Genomic DNA, 13,890 nt, shown 5'->3' with positions numbered 1-13,890 from the left:
CCTCCTGACCTTCACTCAGAGTCCATGATCCATCAATATTATCACTCTAGCAGTAGGCCCCAGTAACTTTTCCTCCCTACCTCTATCCTACTGTGCTGTCCAGACCACAATTCGGGGGAATCTAGCTGTCTTCCTCTCTGTCTGGCACTAAAGCAGCTGCACATGCTGAATAAAAGCACACAGTCAAGCAGCCTGATCATATTCCATGACAACAAACCTTCATCTCAGGGGTATGGCAGAGTAGTTCTGAGCTAAGCCACATTGCCTGGGTTTGTATACCAGTTCTAACTGTGGGACTATCGACAAGGTACTTAACCTCTCTGTGCCTTTTTTATTTAATGTAAGATAAAGATAATAATCTTTACCTCATAGGGTTTCAAAGATGAGAGAATTAAAAATGTATAAGGCAGTGCCTGACACTATATACATAGGTATGTGTTCATTATTAGTATTGGACACACTATGTTGTTGTGCAAACTCCTCTGCATACACAGTGACTGCTGGGGCTCCAGCCATTCAAACCACATTCCAGGCAACACTCAAGGCAAAGGGGTTTCTGCCTGTTGAGTCAGCTCTTGTGAGGATCCTCCTCTGCAGGTCCTCACAACACTACTTGTTTACAGAACCTGGCTTCCTGGACATATGTGACTGTAAGAGAGACTTAAAAATGACATTTTTATTCCAAACGGTATCATGCCCCCATGGAGAATCTGGTCGTAAGGAAGAGGAGAGCATGGAATTTTTTTAGGCCATGGCAGACTCTGTTTTATCTACATACCCAAAGTTAATGTATTCTTCTCTGCTTTGCTCTCACTGCCCAAGGCCATTCTGCCTACCCTTCTACACACACTTGTCTACCTTGGCTTCTCTAATACCACACCTGGTTTTCCTCCTACTTCTCTGGCCACTGTCTTTTTATCAAATTGGCTGGCTTCTCATCCTCTTCCCAGGCTCTGTATGCCAGGGACCCCAGTTTTACCACTGACCCTTCCTCTCTTCTCCAGCTGCACTCCCATGGTGGTGAATACCCCCTCATGTGGGTGATTCCCTCCTGTGCATCTCTACCTCAGACTTCTACTCTGCACTCATGCCTGCTGTCACCTCCTCTCCACTTGTAGAATGAATAACCATCTCAAAATTTACTTTTCTAACGATAGCTCTTGATTTCCCATCACATGTGTTTCTCTCTCCACTTTCCCCATCTCAGCACAGGAGCCCTCCAAATCCTCTTGAAGTCCAAGACTCTAGAAACCAGTCTTGATGGCTCCTTATCCTTCAGCATCCCCCACTCCCATTTCCAACCCTGAAATAATTTTCAAATCTGTCCACCTTGTTCTACCTTGGCGATCACTGCTCTAGTCCAAGCCAGCAACATCTCTCACCTTGATTACTGGGAGTCCCTCTAATGAATCCTCCTATTTGCATGCTTTCTTCTGTGGTAGAGCACAGTGGTTTAGTGCAAGGACTCTGGAGCCAGACAGCTTTGGTTCAAATCTTAGCTCCAATATATATTAGCTATGTGACTTAGATAAGTTTATTAACACTGTTTAAAAATCTCAGCTTCTTCATCCTAAAGTGAGAATAATGATAGTACATATTTCATATGATTATTATAAGCACTAAATGAGTTGCTCTACAGGTTTGGCAAAAGTAGGCTTTTAGGTGTGAGTACACAAAGCAGAGGGTTTATTCTTGTATTATTATTTATTAATTCTTATATTATTTTCCATATGAACAACTGTAAACCTGCTCTTACCCTGCCCTGTATGTCAGTACTCAGAGCAAGGCCTGGCATATAATAAGCACAATCAATAAATGTTGGCTTATTATACTAGCTATTATTACCATACATTTTTCGTGGAGCCACCAGAGTGATCTTTTAAAAACATAAATTAAATTCCATCGTTCCTGTGCTTAAAACTCTCTAGTGATTTCCCATTTCAGCTGCAATGAAATTCTAATATATTACCATGGCCAAAGGTCTTCCATTACTTAGCCCTTGACTCCTCCCATCTCTGTGTATAGCTCTCTATCACTATCTTTAGCCCTGCCTGCTTTATTTTAATTCCTCTAACATTCCAAGCTTATTTTAATTTCTTTAACATTGCCTCTGTTCCTTCCTCTGCCTGGAATGCTCTTCCCTCCCTCTAGCGATTCATAAGGATGACTCATTTTTTTCCATGTCTCAGCTCAATGACCGACCCCTTTGAAAGGCCCACTGTGACCATGTGCCTAAAGGAGTGTCCCTGCCCTTGTAATTCTCCCCCTTCATTTATTTTTTTAAATGTACTTTTATTGATTCTGAAAGAGGGAGAGAGAGAAACATCAATGTGAGAGAGAAACATCAATCAGATGCCTCCCATACTCACCTGGACTGGGGATTAAACTGGCAACCTGGGTATGTGCCCAGACTGGGAATTGAATCAGTGACCTTTCAGAGCAACAGGATGATGCCCGGCCAGGGCTGCCCCTTCCTTTTCCGTGGCTTTCTTGTTGGTTTGTTTGCCTCTTGTATGGCCTCTACTAGAGTATGGGGTTTCTGAGAGCACAGATCTCATTTACTTATATAGTTGTGGATTCCAGGACCAGTGATGGCACATAGTAGGTACTCACAAACCAGCTGGTGAATGAAAGAAGAGATGACCCTTGAGCAAGAGTTTAACGAATAAATAGGAATGTTCCAAATACACAAGAAGAAGCAAGGATTGGAGGCAAAGGGAGCAGCATTTGCAAATGCATTCAGATATGACATAGAGTAGTGATTTGCTATTTAGAAATTTGGTGTGGTCTTCATACCAGAAGCATCAGCTTCACCTGGGACTTGTTAGAAATGCAGGGTCTTAGTCCTCAGCCCAGACACACTGAGTCAGAATCTGCATTCTAAGAAGACTCCTAGGTGTTTCATTTGAGAAGCACTGGAGTAGTGTGTTCAGGGAACCAGAAATAGCCATCATGACTAGAGCACTAGAACATAAAGTACAAAGGGGAATGTTTCAGCTAGGATATAAATTCAACTGCACGTGACAAACCCGGGATGATAGTGGCTTAAAAACACCATATAATCCCTGGCCGGGTGGGTGGCTCAGTGGCAGTCTTGATTTCTGGGCAGGGCACATACCTAGGTTGCGGGTATGATTCCCAATCTAGGCACCTACAGAAGACAACCGATCTCTCTCTCTCTCTCCAACCCCTTTCTTTCTCTCTCAAAATCAATAAATTATATCCTCAGGTGAGTATTAAAAAAAACAAAACACCCCATCAGGTACATGTATTCATATTTCATGTAAAAGTCCAAGCAAATATGGCTGCATTTTTGCTGAGTCTCTCAGGGGCCTGATCCATTCTAAGTAGTGTGGAAAGGTGAATTTTCCTTCCCCATCCTGTGATAAAGACTGCCTGAGATACTGAGCTGCCACTTTATGCTCAGTTGAAGTAATCCTTCCTGGGCTGCATCTCACAGTAACTAGTGAGCACCTGCTACCTGCCAGGAACCTTGCTAGGGGCTGGGGACACAGAGATGAGGAGATATGACCTCATCCCTCAAGGAGCTCAGCATGAAAATAGGCATCATGATACAGTGTCAGATTCCTCTGTGTGACCCCTCAGGTTTCCCTCTCAGGAATAAAGTCAGCAGGGAAAAGAAGGGGCCAAGAAGCCTCAAGTGGCCAAAGTTGGGCAGAAAAATAATGGGGAGGGAGCTAGAAGACTTAACATTTTCAATAATAATTGCTATCATTATTATCTCCTTTTATTCAATTGGAAATAATAATGATAGCAATGAATTCTAACACACTGAATAATACAAAAAGGAACCCATGGGTATAAAGCAGGGTTGGGTGACCTTTTTTCTGCCAAGGGCCATTTGGATATTTAGAACATCATTCAAAACATCAACTTAAAAATTAGCTGCTATATTTGGTCAAACATTAAATTAATTCACCCCTAATTCCTTGGCAGGCCTGGACCAAATGATTCGGTGGGCCTAATATGGCCCTTGGGCTGGACTTTCCCTATCCCTGGTCTAAAGTGATAATAAAAATTGGAGAAAGGGTTGCCTTCTTTAAAAAAAGTCTCATTATATTGTGAAATCCTGTTTCTTTGGCATTCCCACATTTATAAGATTATGAAAATTGATGTCCTTAATGTATAAGTGTAAACTAGATATGCCTCTTTCATGCATTAATTTGTTAATCTAATAGAGGTGATATATTTAGTCATATTACCCATACTTTCTTGCCCCAACTATTCATTTATTCATTCAACAAATATTTATTGTGCACCAAGTGAACTGCAGAATTTTAGACCTGGGAGAGGTTTATGCAGTCGTCCTCTTCAAAGTCCTCAATTTAGCATGAGGAATGGTATAATTAGAAAACTACTATTATGCAACCACTGGTATAATAATTGATTTAGATAAGCATAATTAACAGAAGCTTAAACCATTGTATTAAAAGTTGTTTGGGATAAGAATAGTTATACAGTCTCATATAGAATTCCACAGAGTACTGATTAATTACACAGGGAAAAGGTACCATTACAACAAAGAAATCTGGTGAATACCATATTAATCATATGATAAATGTAATGTCACCAATGATGGGGCTAATTGGAATCATGTGACACAAATTGGGAATCATTCTGAAGAACAACTGGCTTATGCTATTCAAAAGTGTCAATGTCATGAGAAACACATGGGCTGAGGACCAGTTTCATATTATAGGTTAATAGGAAATGACAATTAAATGCAACACACGATTTTGGATTGAATCCTATATGAGAAAGAAACACTGAGATTATTGAGACATTAATATCTGAATACAGAATGCATGTTAGATAACAGACCTCTAATGTGCCAAGTCAGATCATAATATTGTGGCTATCCAGGAAAATGTCCTTGTTCTTAGAAGATACATGTTAAAAAATTTAGAGTTAAAGAGTCATGATGTTGCCAACTTACGCTTAAATGGTTTAGGAAAAAAAGAAAAGTACACAAGGAAAGAGATAAGACAAGTGTAGCAAAATATTAAAAGTTGGTGAACCTAGGTAAAGAGTAGTATTTAGATGTTCATTGTGTTATAATTGCGATTTTTAAATTGGTTTAATTTTTGATTTAAATAAAAAGTGTTTTATTATCCCTGGTGGCTGATCCTATGCAGACCAAGTCTTGTATATATAATGGATTCCCCAAAATTCACATTGTTACTGTCAATGTCGGCTCTTCGTTCTTGAGTTTGGCAAAGAAAGAATTCAGAATTGAGAACTCTAACACAAGAGGAAATTTATTTAGCATGCAAAGTGACAGTACACTTGCAAAGAAGATTTGAGTGGACTGCTCAGAGCCCTGCCTTGGCCTTTTAGAAAGAAAGTCACAGAAGCAGAAGAAGTGAGCCAGCTTGGCTGCATGGACTTAGGAAATAATTAACAGAGGCAAAAGAAGGACCCTTGGAAACAGGTTCAGGGATTAATTTAATCCTGGAGGAGCTGCTGCTGGCCACTGCTTCCCTAGTAGCAAGTCTCATGGGGACCCTTAGAGCTTAGGAGAAAGAAAGAAAAAGAAGACATGGGTATGTTCTAGAGTGTGTGCACACTGGGTCCTTTGTCTGAAGGGTTTTTATCTGTTCTGTAAAGGCAGGAATTTTAGGGGAAGTTTCAGAGGAGGATTTCAATAGAATATTCATCAATTTCAAAAGTGTGTCCTTTAATATGCTGATGCATCAAAATGAATTGCCCTGGCTGGTGTTGCTCAGTTGGTTGAGCACCATCCTGTGCACCAAAAGGTCACTGGTTCAAATTCCTGGTCAGGGCACATGCCCAGGTTGCAGGTTTGGTCCCTGGTGAGGATGGCTACTGGAGGTAGCCAACAGGGCTTTGGGTTTAATACTGGTGAAATTCTAGAGAGATATCACTACTTTTATTTCAACTGCTAGCTATTTACATCCTTGGACATCTCTCTTTCTCTCTCTCTCTCTCCCTCTCTCTCTCCCTCTCTCTCTCTCTCTCTCTCTCTCCATCTCCCTTTCTCTAAGATCAAGAAAAACATATTTTTTTAAAAAATGAGTGTATAGAGTCAGGGTCATGGTCTCTATAGATTGGTTGGCACTAGGGTAGGGGGTCATTGGTCCTTGCGTCTAGTCCTGATGCCAGCCATGGTGTCACTTTATCTGGTTTTGCTGCTATTCTGGACCTGGAGCTGAAACACCACTGAGGTCTAGATGTTATCTCTAGTTTGACCAAAACTATGTCTCACAGCTATCAACAGACCTGAGGCTTTGTCCCCAAGATAATTTAATACTAATCAGAACCTCATTGTTCTGAAGGCTAATGTTTAAGGGAGTGGCTGTGCAAGGGAGAAGGAGGCAGGTGAGTCAGGGTGCTCGCTGGATGAGGCCAGTTTGAATCAGCTTTCGTTCTCAGCTTCCCTATTCCACTTGCCAAGTAACTTTCCTAGCTTCGTACTATCCTGCCACAACAGCATTTGGGATTCTATTTAGAATGGCTGCTGGTCCATCAGCCTGTACCCCAGGAAATGGGGTTGGTCCTGAGCAAAAGCAACAGGGGGAGCTGGGGTTTGGTGGCCTCAGGTTTAGTCTCTGTCTGATTCATACTCACATCATTTGCCTTCTCTTTGGAGTGTCAGAACAACAAGCCATGAACACAGCGCCCGGAAGCACTGATGACAAAAGTCTGCTTTCCTTTTTGGTAAAACTTTGAGACCTAAAGCTGCCCAGATCTCTTTCCTCCTGCCTAGAGAAGGTTTGGCAAAGAGGAGCAGATCACCAGGCCGGGTGGGGTTCTGGGGTTTTAGTTGTAGGGATGAGAGTGTTAGTATGGGGAAGGGAGATAAAGAAGAGATGAAATTCTAATTGTGAGAATTGGGGAAGAGTAGATTTCAAAAACATTTCTAGTCACAGATGGTTGAAGAGAAATACAGAGAACAGGCCCCAGCACCTCATCTTCCTAGCTGATTGCAGGGAGGGGGAACTCGCTAATGAACACATTGACTTCCCAGCTTCTCGGAACAATAGCAAATGCTTTTTGCAGTTATCAGTTGGGATCCACAGCAGGTGTGGGGGATGGGAGGTGCTGGTGATTCTAAGTTTATCTTTAGGATTTAGGTGAATAAAGAGAAAATTTAAAGAGTAAGGAGGAAGGTCACATAATTGTAGCAAGAGAGCCAGACTGGGTGGTCTCAACGGGACTAATTCTCAACCTTGCTACTAGGCCACTTACCCTCTTTAATTTCTAGTTTTTTTTTTTTCATTGTTAAAAATTAGAATAGTAGTTTCCCTTTCTATAGATCATGTGAGAACTAAACAAAATAGTTAATACATATAAAAAGTACTTTATCTTATTGTCAGTCATTTATGCAGGAAGTATTTATTAAGTACCTACTGTGTACCAGGGCTATGCTAGGTTCCAGGGGTATAACAGAGAAGTGGAAAGTATAGTCCCTGATCCTATAGAGCTGGTCACCTATCAAGGAAGAGGGGGGTAGACCAAGTGATTACAGATGCACTGAGGTATACCAGCTGTGAGTGGGAAGTCAGAAAGGCCTTCTGAAGAAAGGAGTAGCATTAAGGAGACCCATCATAAACAGCAATACTCCTTCTCATCCCCAGGAGCAGGGTCAGAGACTTAAACACTGACCCTGGTTGACCAGATGGATAAAGGTCTGAAACCTGGTGAAGGAAGCGTAAGTTTTCACTGAGGAGAGGCAAGCAAAGGTGTCCTAGGAGTTACCTCTGCAGTCTGGTTAAAGTTGCCCAGCCTTGTCTGCTGCGCAGTCTCCCTGGGGCCTGGCTGATGTCCTGGGCATTCCTCATTCTTGGAGACACCTTGATAACAAAGCTCGAGCTTTCCCTAAATGATTAGGTGAGTCCTATCCTGGCTCCAAATAAAGATGCAGCAGGGAGCCCAGGTCTTTTCTGGGGGCACCTAACATCCCACAGTGCACTGCTCAAGCGCCACTTCCCGGTGGGAGACTGCCTCCATCCCATTAGCCTAGTGCCTGCCATTTCCCCTAACAACTCTGCCTTGATATGGATGAATAAAAACCATTATAGAAATGTTATTTAAGTTAAAACAAAATAGCTCCACCCTTATTTCCAGTTCCTTACCCCAAAAGGATGGGATAGGAAGGGCATGGAATAGGTGGGGAAAGATTTGAGTGTGTTTTCTGAGTTAGTATATACACACAAAAATGTAGATACCCGCCTGGTGGCACTTGTGATATTTATACCCAATCCTAGCTCAGTACTACCTTTTATAAACCCACCCTTGAGCAAAAGGATTTTTGGGAGCTGGCAGGGTAGTCTAGGATGGAAAGCATATGTTGAGATGAGAGGTTGGCATTCCATTCCACTGGGAATGTGTTTCCTGAGCAGCCCCTGAGGGAAACTCAGTCTTGGCCATGGAGTGTCCAGAGGTAAATACACTAGTTGAGTCAGGGAGCAAGATCATGAAATACAGGCTGTGCATTGTGCAAGAGTTAAAGTAAAGGACGAATGAAGGCATCATGGGGGTTCTGAAGACTCCACTTTGCCTGTCATTCACTCCTCAGGTGGCCTGTGCAGATCAGCACATCATCCTCATTTTATGGTTTCTGGTTCTCCCATCAAGTGGAGGTGGCGGTGGTGGTCTGTGTATGTGAGTTGTTTGGGTTTGGGGAGTCCAGCCCAGTGACACCTAAGACACCTTCAATTGCTCTGCCCTTTGCTCTGTTACACCTTCATCTGCCCTAATTATTTACCAGTAACACAGGCATAAACACGGCTTGTGTTCTTTGGAAAAGTATTTGCTAACTATGACAGTGAGAGGATTTTCTAAGGACTTCCACATCTGACAAGGAAGTCAGATCAGATACTTTTCATTTTGCCTGCAGGATCCAGAAGCAATTCCCATCCCTGTTGGTTTAGAACATGTAAACTTCACACGTAGATGAAATGAGAAAATAGATTCTATTTCATGAGGAAATTTTTTTTTTATCCGGCACTCTCTATTAGAGACTTTATAAAAGAAAGAAAGGAATAAAATCCCCACATTTGCAAGAAACTGCTGGTGTCCTTGAACATCTTCCCCACATGCAGGGTAATCTGGTATTTAAAAAAAATTGAATTTTCTACATCTGAAAGAACCCATTTATTGATTATATGGATGAATAAAACCATTATGCAAATGTTATTTAAGTTAAAACAAAAAAGCTCCACCTTTATTTCCAGTCCCTTTCCCCCAAGGGCATGGAATAGGTGGGGAACGATTTGAGTGTGTTTTCTGAGTTAGTATATACACAAAAAATGTAGACACAGGAATATCAAAGGTCAGCTGGTTATATGTTCTAAGCACCTTATGTGTATGAACTCATTCAATCCCACAACAGTCTTATAAGTGAGGTGGCTATGAGCATCCTTTTATCACAGATGTGGAAACAGAGAGGCCAGAAAGTCCCTGGAATCACAATGTGGAAAAGTGGTGGTGTGGGGATTTGAACCCAACACAGAGCTTAAAGGCCTACAGACTTAACCACCTTATGTGCTGCTTGACACTCTTTTTCTTTTTTATTAAGTCTCCTTGGTCCAAAGTCTCCCATATTTGATATAAAATTTTCATCAAAAAGTTGACTATCGTACACATGGGACCTCACTGTTATTTCTTAAAACTTCATGTGAATCTATAATTGTCTTAATAAAAAAATTCTTTTAAGAAGAGTTGACTAGTGTATAACCAGTTTTTAATGTATGAGTGAATTAAAAATTAAGGTATAAAATGACTGATTTTTCAAGCTATTATCACTTTGTAAATGTTATATATAGAATGTTTTTATTTATTTCAGAGAGATGTAGGGAGAGGGGGAGAGAGAGATAGAAACATTGATGGGCTGCCATCTGCATGCTTCCTACTGGGGATTGATCCTGCAACCTGGGCATGTGCACCTCCTGGTGCATGGGGCAAGCCTCAACCAACCGAGTCGCACGGGATAGGGAACCTTTTTTTTTTTAATGGAATTATTCCAGCAGTTGGTTGTGGTAGGCATGAAAACAAGATGGGTTAAAGTCCTAGTCACATTCTGTCTTGGGGAAAAAGCCCCGTAACTTTTCTAAGCCTCAGTTTCCTAAATATGTAAAAGGTGATAGTGCTGCCTACGCCACAGCATTGTTAGGAAAAGGCAGGTTTGAAGTCAAGTTAGTGTGAGTCCTAAATTGATTGCTCTTCCCCGCTAAGACACCCTGAGTAGAGACAATAGGTGCCACCTACAGGGAAGGGAGCCTAGGGGTCTTGTCTGCAGTGCCCTGCCTGTTAACCCTTCAGCCCTTTCTGTAAGTGGCCTGGGAATCCATGTTCTTCTGAAGGACCAGTTCTCAGATGGTCATGTCAACTCCACTGGGATTGAAACCCATGCTCTTCCCAGTTCAACTTGCTTCTCTTCCCCTTCCCAAATCACCTGGATTTGGAATCCAAAGATCTTCTTTTAAGACTTGCTTTTGCTGTGTAGCTTCTGGTAAGCCACCTCCCTAGCTGGGTCTTGGGAGTCCCATCCACAACAGGGTGCTTCTCATCTGCAAGCTTCCCAAGCCCCCCTCCTCTGATGGGCCTCCAGGGCATACATGCAATGAGAAAGGGCTCCTCCACCTGTCTGTGTCATCCCAAAGCTGAATTCTCTCACACTTCCCTATCCCCTTTAAAGATACAGGTGCAGGGGAGTGGGGAGGCACAGTTATGAGGTTGTAATGTCTGTGGAAGGGACCTAGCTGGGCAGCCCAACCCTATTTGGTGTGAGGCTTCCGTCATGGAGGCATGAGGCAGGCTCTCGCTATGGAAACCAAGATGCTATAATTGGAGGGACTCGGCGCTGCTAAACTGAACATTTTGTGAAATCAATTGAGAGAAAAATCAATATGGGATTTTTTTCCCCCCACCACGAAAAGACAAGATTTCCACACAATTAAGAATTGGGCTGCGGTTTCCACACTCTGCCTGTCATGTTCTCATGTTTCTGCGCCACTACTGTTCATCAGAAATAATTAAACATTTTCCCATGGGCAACAATTACTTGCTTAAAATATTATGAGTAAGGAGAATACATTTATAATTACCTAACCTTTCTGAAGGTGAAAATATATATTATCCTTTGATAGAACAGCAGAAGGAGTCCCGGATATGCCTGAGCACTGTGCTGTATCTCTCCTGATTACACTAATTGCTGTAAGGAACAGAACAATACGTTTTTTACACACTCAGACCTTCTCTTTCATTTTATGTCACTTTTAGGCATCAAATGATGGTTCCTCTTTCTTGTTGTTTTTGTAAGTCATTAAATAGCCAGCCTGTAGCTATTAGGATTGCCAGACAGCATCTCGGAATTGCCCAGCGCTAGGAATAATGAGCGGGGCGAGTCTCTCTTCTCTTTGGAGTTGGTTACATTGTTAACCACATGCAGACGAACCAGGAGCCCAGTGTTTCATGCTTCTGCTAGTTTCCTGATTTTGCCTTACACACACACACACACACACACACACACACACACACACACTGAAAAACCAAAACAATAATCACAATAGTTAACAATTATTGAGTGGTTGCATACTGTTAGGCACTTCTAAATATGTTATGCATGCTACCTCATTTAATATTCAACAATTCCACAAGGCAGGTTACTGTGAACACTCCCATCTTACAAATGAGAGAGCTGAGACCCAGAGATGTTAAGTAACTTACCCAGGATTGCATAGTGAATAAGTGGTGAAGCTGGGAGTTGATTCAACGTCTCCCCCTTTAACTGCTATGCTGTCTCTCAGATTTCTCTATCAAGTCATGTTGGTCCAAGAGTTTCTGTTAACTGACACAGAATATATTTCCTATGTTTATCAAAAAACTTACTGTAATTGTTTTTTTATGATAAAGTCCCTTTTTCCTAACTTGTTTGGCCTTGATGCTAGTTTTTAAGTCTACAAGCATGTAATAATAGTAATGGTAATAGTAATAGTAATAGTAATAGTAATAGTAATAGTAATCGTGATTATAGTCGTAATAGTAATAGTAACCATAATAGTAGCAGTATTAATATTAGTAGTAGCAGTCACCACTCACTGAGTACATACCCTGGGCTGAGCATTAACCTAGGATCACTCTGTGCCCCATACACATGATAATGATGCTGGGTAGACTCTATCATTCTTGGTTTATACATGGAAAAACAGGCCTAGAAGCATTAGTGACATGACCAAAGTCACATGGCCTATAAACGGTAAAGCAAGGACTTCAGAGATATGCCCATCTCATGCAGCCAGCTTTATCCCATGAGTTGTGTGCCAGGCACTGTCCTTGGCTCTGGTAATATATGGTGAATTAGACCTCATCCCTGCTGCCAGCCAGGAGCTCGGTTGGCTCATACATACACCAGGCTTTGGGGTCAGTAGTTGGTGTAGCTACATGCCTTCTTTCCTCCAAAATGTTCTCTCCCTTATTTTAGGAAAACTGAGTCTTGGTAAGAATAGAAGGTCCTGCATTGGGCAGTGTTTGGGAAACCAACCAGGGAGAAACCACTGAAAGGGGTATGAAGAGAGCAGCTTGTTTCACTTAGTCACACACCACTTCTCGGGATTCCTCATTTCTCATGTTTAGTCTGCCATCCTGAGTCATCCTCAAGTTCACTTCCTCCTCTCTATCTTCACTGCCTCCCAGTCTCATCTTTTCTTTCAGAGGAGTTCTAAGATCCTCCTCCACTCTCTCCCCTCGGGGCTCTAGCCCACACACAGCCAACGTGATGAGCTTTCTCAAACTCCAACCCTAGCCCTGGCCTTGCTGCGGCAAACCTGGGTGCATGAGGCTCAGCCTTTTTCCGGTGGCCTTGCTGGCCCACATCTCCTGTCCTCTCCCACCACTTCCTGCCTCAGACTCCACAGCCCCACAATGCATATCTACAGTGCCTTGGCCTGTGTGTTAGCTCTCCCGATTTCTGCAGCTCAGGAACACTATTCTACACCAGCGTTTCTCAATCTTTAAAGTTTGCTTAAAAGAATTACCTGGGGATCTTGTTAAAATGCAGGTTCTGATGCAGTAGGTCTGGGGTAGGGCGTGACATTCTGCATTGCTATCAAGCCCCCAAATGACTCTGACAAGGCTTCTGCAGGGACCACACTTTGAATAGCAAGATCTGCTTTCACCTATGGTGGAAACCTTTCCTGAATAACCTCCCCTCACCTTCTTCCCTTGCCTCCCCACCCTAATAAATTAGGTAGAGCTGATAGCCTTTGCTTGCAATCAGACGATAGTAGTAGCAATTGATACTTACTGAGTGCTCACCTTGAACCACGCATTGTTCAGAGTGCTTTACATTGATTAACTCGTTTAATCAGCACAACAACCCTACAAAGTAGTGTTATCACTTTTATTCTGTAGATGGGAAAATGAAGCACAAAGAGGTTAAATACCTCACCCAGGGTCACACAGCTGGGAAAGAGAGGAGGTTGGCTTTCACTCCGGCCCTTGGTCTCTGGAGTCCATGCTCTTTTCACCTTGATTCTATGCTACTCTCAGCGAGGCCCAACCCACAGTCCTGCCTGCACTGCCTCAGCTCCTTTGCTTTCCCTATTCCAATGCACAACCAATATTACACGTTGTTTACTTGCTTTTCCCTCCCATTAGATGGTAAATTCCTTAACACTGGGACCCTTTCTGGTGTAATTCTGAATCCTAGGCACCCTGACAATTCCTGGCATATAGTGGATGTTAATTACATGCTTCCAAACTACTGCACTGCATAAGCATTCATAGAACTTACCAACTTTCCCATCCCTCTCTGACGGAGATTACTTTATGGCAGTGGTATCACCCTCTCAAAGGCTGGGGGAGGGAGTGTGTGTCCATGGTTGCTGTCCAGCTTTCGTCCCCCCC

The 13,890-nt window shown here is 42.5% G+C and overlaps 1 protein-coding gene across 3 annotated transcripts in view; it reads left to right on the top strand.

Moving 5' to 3' along the window:
• Positions 1–13,890, top strand: part of DAB1 (Dab, reelin signal transducer, homolog 1 (Drosophila)) — a 1,114,753-nt gene that overhangs the window by 306,801 nt on the left and 794,062 nt on the right. The window contains exon 2 of one of the 3 annotated variants that reach the window (XM_015566969.1): positions 7,148–7,151. The exons of the other annotated variants lie outside the window; for them this stretch is intronic. The gene's annotated coding sequence lies outside the window, so the exon portion shown is untranslated. The remainder of the gene's footprint in view (positions 1–7,147; positions 7,152–13,890) is intronic. 3 annotated transcript variants of the gene reach the window in all.

This window comes from Myotis davidii, unplaced genomic scaffold (genome assembly GCF_000327345.1).
Source record: "Myotis davidii unplaced genomic scaffold, ASM32734v1 scaffold79, whole genome shotgun sequence".
NCBI classification, from domain to species: Eukaryota; Metazoa; Chordata; class Mammalia; order Chiroptera; family Vespertilionidae; genus Myotis; species Myotis davidii.
The sequence above is the reverse complement of the archived record's forward strand: the minus strand, read 5'-3'. Positions and strand labels throughout refer to the sequence as shown.